General features: G+C 36.0%; 1 long non-coding RNA gene across 2 annotated transcripts; it reads left to right on the top strand.

The window, feature by feature from the left end:
- The first annotated feature begins 237 nt into the window (after positions 1-237).
- Positions 238-5092, top strand: LOC115925210. 2 transcript variants are annotated; one of them, XR_004064604.1, is made up of 4 exons: positions 238-367; positions 1596-1747; positions 2436-2583; positions 5064-5092. It is a non-coding gene; the product is annotated as an uncharacterized LOC115925210 (long non-coding RNA). The 2 variants fall into 2 exon arrangements; XR_004064603.1 differs by lacking the exon at positions 5064-5092 and having other exon boundaries at positions 239-367; positions 2436-3072.
- The last annotated feature ends 226 nt before the right edge of the window (positions 5093-5318 follow it).

The raw sequence follows: 5318 nt of genomic DNA, 5'->3' as shown, positions 1-5318 counted from the left end.
TAATATGAGCATAAGTCAAAGTAAATAGGGCAATTATCAGAATTAAAAATAGGGAACAACCCCCCCCCCCCTCGCCCCCCCCCTCAAATGTCATTAGTCATTAATAGTGGACCAATTTCACACCAAGGTCTGCAATATCGATCAAGACTATACATGCTTGCATCTAGTTTGCTATTTCAAACGGGAATGTGTACGTACGTGTGTGTACAGGTACATTCAGCACTCAAGGCAATGCGTAGGACTACAATGCATTGCGTTGCACTATACGATGTGTATGTAATGTATTTGAATTCAGAGTGAAAAAGCCGTTGCAACAAGTATCATCCTCCTGAATACTCTCGTTTTCTCCTGCAAATTTACAGTATGGGTAAGTCCTAGAATTACCTAATTTATTTACGAAAAGTACATAAATCTATAGTTACTGTTTTTTATTCTGAAAAGTTGATATGTAGACTCTTTGTTACTGTAATGCATGATCTTATGTCAGTGATAGTGAGCTCGGACTTTCAACATTTGCTGACTATAGATTCGAAATGTATGATCCCATATATGTATTTTTATGTAGGGTTTTGATTGATGGGATGCATGGCATGGGGCATCATTTAAAGCAAAACAGTTTACTCATTTGCCTACACATGGGCTGCATGGCTTTAAAGGGAAATCTAACTCGAATATACAACTGCTCTAAAACTGAAAGAAAGCAGAAAAATAAGAGAAGCAAACTGATGAAAGTTTTGGCACTAGGTAGGTCTACTGCTAAGTCACACCTAATATGGATAATACATGCAGTCACTCCTTTATTCCAAGCAATACTGTAGATCTACTACTAGTTCAGAATCATATCCAGACTTTTTGACCAGTGACCCATGGCGTGGCCGGTGAGAGTCCTAAAAATCTAAAACATAGGTCTAGATCGGCCTACCCCAAATCAAGCAAATATTCATGAAATGTTCAAATAATGCCGGTCATGATTTAAAAGTCGTTATGTTTCTAACCTGTTTCTGGTCAATTTTCTTATTTTGGGGGGAGTATTTTTCGGGAAAAACGTTGATTGTAGTATACACTTTCTGACAGGTTGCACGGCAAACCGCTGCACAATACAAGTGCATACAGATGGAGGGTTGCGGGGGCACGTAAGTCTGCGTGAAGTGATCTACCTCCTCATTGTACGGTAGATAACTTCACACAGGCGTGCACCCGCCCGCAACCACCATCGGTATGCACTTGTAATGTGCAGCGGTTTACAGTGAAACCTGTGAGAAAGTGTACTATAGTACCGGCCCAGGCCCAGATGTTTGAAAATTGAACATTGCGTGTCGATACGTAGAGGAATAAAGTAATAAAGCAGTGACTTGTGTCACAAACATGTAACCTTAAAACAATTTGTTTCTACAGTCTTTAGACAGCAAATTTAGCTTATAGGCTACCGTATACAGAAATCTTATCTGGAAATAATCGGTTAGACCTGTAAATGGTAAACAAAATTCTTTCCCCACAGGCTGTTCAAAGAAGATTGTAGTATTTGTGTTGCACATGCATACATTATCAACCTTTCATTTTGTTTTAACTTTATTCATTTTCTCATTTATTTGTAGGCATCTTTTTTTAACATCTTTCGTCAAAGAAGTGGATTCAAAGCACATTGTGGCCTCAGTATATTGATGTGAAACCATGCAGAAAATGCTACTTTCTCTCAACCTTGTGGATGTTCCCTACTTCCCTAAGGATCAGCAGCCTCTTGAAACAGGTAAAGCCATTATCGGTAAATGTGTACATGTACTTGTATTATTTCTGTACATTTATTTGTCATATTGTGCATGATCACTGAGACACTGACGAATTAGACACTACATGATGGTTCATTTCATTTGAAAGGCTTATTTCAGTTATTTGTCCTAAGTTTCAAATATATTTATAATTCAATTAATTTTAGATCACTAAAACCTGCAGGTATGTTGCAATAACCAACAATATTATGTGAGTTTCAAACAGTGTTTTTTACCCTTCAGCATAGGTCAAGGAGCTTTCATTCTACCCTCATCAGCAAACTACAGGAATGCCAGTTTTCAGGCAATAGCCTGAATTCAGGCCCTGAGGAGTTATTTTCATACCATAGTTTAGGTTTTTTGTGTACAAGCTAGCTCATTCTAGGTGATTTTCAGGTCCTCTGATCAATTCTAACTGGCATCCCTGAAACTAGAATTGTATTGATAATTAACCAAACAAAATCCTGAATCACGTTTTGCATTGCCCACAAATGTTTAAAACCCAAAGGTGTGTTGACTTTATGTTTGTGAGCAATAAGAAATTATTTCTGATAAATCTTACCAAGCAGTACTTTTCTGACAGAATTAATTATTTACGTTCCAGTTTTAAAATATATGAAAGTTTTTCTTAAATTGTATTCCTTTCTTTTTGCTTTATTCATGCATTAGAATTCCTTGCGTCTATGTTCCTTGGATCTGAAAACAGTGCATAATGCAGGAGATTCCACCCAAAAGCTAACCCACAAGTCCAAGCTGAAGTGGAATATTTCGCAAAATTTGATCTACACTCACCCGATAGCTTTACTGCTAGAGAAAGGTTATTTTTTCACTTCATTATACTTTATAGAGAGAGATTGGGGGAGGGGGAGGGGGAGGGGTGAGGTGTAGCCACAAACCTGAATGGATAAGCTGTAGAACTGAAATTTCCAGTCATGTTTCTTGCAATTTTAATGAATTACAGGATTTACGAACTGACATAATAACGATTTGGGTAAAAGTCTAAAAGATTCCAGTATTTTGAGGATATTTGTAATTACTATTCATGAAGTTGACCTGTTTCATAATGTCTCATGCTCACCCCCCCCCCCCCCCCCCCCCCCCCCACCCCATCCACTTCATATCAGTTCTTACAACATGTTGCAAATTATATATACATTGTAAGTTGGTAATAGAGAAAAATTGAGTGAGGTAAATGCAATACAAATCGAATCCATTATTAAGCAATTAAGACTTGTTCAGGTACGGCACGTGAACCTCCAACAAATTTCAAAAATGATGCAGTTTGGTTTTATGTGTAAAGTGAATGGCAACAAAGGACCTACCGGTGCGTGTCTTTGTATGTTTTGGACTGCCAAATTCAGTGAGCTCTTTTTAATAATATACACTATGTAAAGCGTATTGAACTCTATGTCAGCATTTAAAAAACTCTGCGATTTTGACTGTTTTGCAGCATCATATCTGAGCAAGCCTTAACGGGACGTGGTAAAATTGTTCAGATGAGAGACAATAGTGCTAAGGTATTGACTTCAATGCTATATGTACACTTAAAGATAATCTGAAAGTTTGAGTGAAAAAAGACTATTATTGATGATAAAAATTGGGAACAACTGATCTGATCGATTCCTTAATTCTTCCAACTATATTATTATAATTTAATTAAATTTTAGGTGAATGTAAATCATCACAAAGAAAAGAATTGGCTCTAATACCTTAGATTTTTAAAGGCCTGTTTTATATCTTATTTTCATGGAAAAACGGTTGGGGGAAAATTCAAAAATTATTGGGAGAATGAAGTGTTAAAGAGTGACACACAGTGGCGCCTTCAAAGAAAACCATAAATATCTTTGTGGTTTGAGAATTTTTTGGTAGTTAAAAGTATAAAATTCTTGGATTGTATCTGTGATTTTTTATTGAATTCGCTGTTAAAATTTAAGTTAAATTAATATTTTGTGAAACTCCCCCCAGGAGTTTCAAACGTGCCAAATGAATGTTGTGACATTAGCAATAGAATGTATCTCTTTGTGCTAAACTTGTTCAGCATGTTTGCTATTTTATCTTAAACTTGGAAATATCTTCTGAATAATTATTGCACAGTCACCTTGGAATTGCCCAACAAAGCCACTCGTACTGGCGGGAATGTTATCTGATAGAAATTGTATTTTTATACTTGAACTTCAGCTTCTGTATTTTCAACAATTTTTTTTTGGATGATAGTTATAAAATATGAATGTTGCCACTAATGCCTTTTCTTGTATTTAAGTCATGTGCCAGTATAAAGAAGCAGGTTTCTAGCACAGAAAATAGGTACAGTTGAGCTGATATCTGCACAGTTTTCCAATATGCTGTATCGCCAAATGTGAACATCGTGGTTTCAACGGGCAAGCAACCATCATCAGAAAAACTCTGCAGGTATCAGTGAAGCTGTCCCTGTTCCCCTTGCTGCCAACTTGTTCCTTTTGAGTGTAAGAAATAACTTAGCTAAGCCATGTGTTTATCATTTGTGCCATTTTTCTCTTGTGTGTGATTTAGATTGTATAGTTTTATACTTTATACTGAATTCTTGCCATAAACTTAGATATTCCCCTTGTATGTAACAAGTATTGATCTTTCATGCTCAGGAATTGTTTCCAACAACCTTTTGTTTTATGTTATAGTCTTTATCTGCATTAAAGTATTGGGGTTGTGAGGAGCAGTGTTGCAGCATGGAGAAGAAATAGAGCTGCACTGATGAATGCCCAGCTTTCCACTATGCTGTTTTGCTGAATATGAGGAACTTCCCCAGTCTGATGTTTTCTTGTCTACTAAACAACTGCGGGTATCAGTGTAGCTTTACCTAGTCTCTATGCTGCTAACCTGCTTCTCACAACCGCAAGACTTATAAGTTAAGCCAATATATATCATAGTTTCTTGTAACTGAATTAAATTTGAAATGAAATAGCACAATTTATAACAAAACACATATCTTTGTGATGGCCTGTTAACTTTCTTAAAATCAATTATGAGACTGACAGAAATACACTAGGTATTTATACAGCATGTTTTGGAAGAAGTTTCAGGATGGTGATGGAAAGATTTTGTATTTATAGAAGACAAGTTAGATAGAAGGTATAAACATAAGTATTCTATATTTTTATTATCCATTTTCATACCATATAAATGAACATTAAAAATATGAAAATTACTTTCTGTCTGGCATGTGTATATATTATGTGATGCAATATCTGTTGCTCTATTTTTACTGTGTGAATGTTCAGAATGTATTCATGAAGTGACTTTTACACTTTCTTCCTTCACCAGGTGGTCATATAGATGTCATTTAGAGGACACAAAAGACGTAAAGAACATGTAAGGATAAAAGGTACATCGAAATGACCAGTAAGATGTAAATATCACGTCAAAATTTGATGTCCATACAACGTATAGACGTCTTTCTTGGGTAAAAGTTGACGTCTTAAAGACGTCTTTCTTGGACCAATAAGACCAGAAAAAAATATGACGTCCATACGACGTCTTCCATGGTACAAGTTGACGTCTTAAAGATGTCTTTCTTTG

This window comes from Strongylocentrotus purpuratus, unplaced genomic scaffold (assembly GCF_000002235.5).
Source record: "Strongylocentrotus purpuratus isolate Spur 01 unplaced genomic scaffold, Spur_5.0 spur5_contig_63, whole genome shotgun sequence".
NCBI classification, from domain to species: domain Eukaryota; kingdom Metazoa; phylum Echinodermata; class Echinoidea; order Camarodonta; family Strongylocentrotidae; genus Strongylocentrotus; species Strongylocentrotus purpuratus.
This window is presented reverse-complemented; position numbering and strand designations above follow the sequence as displayed.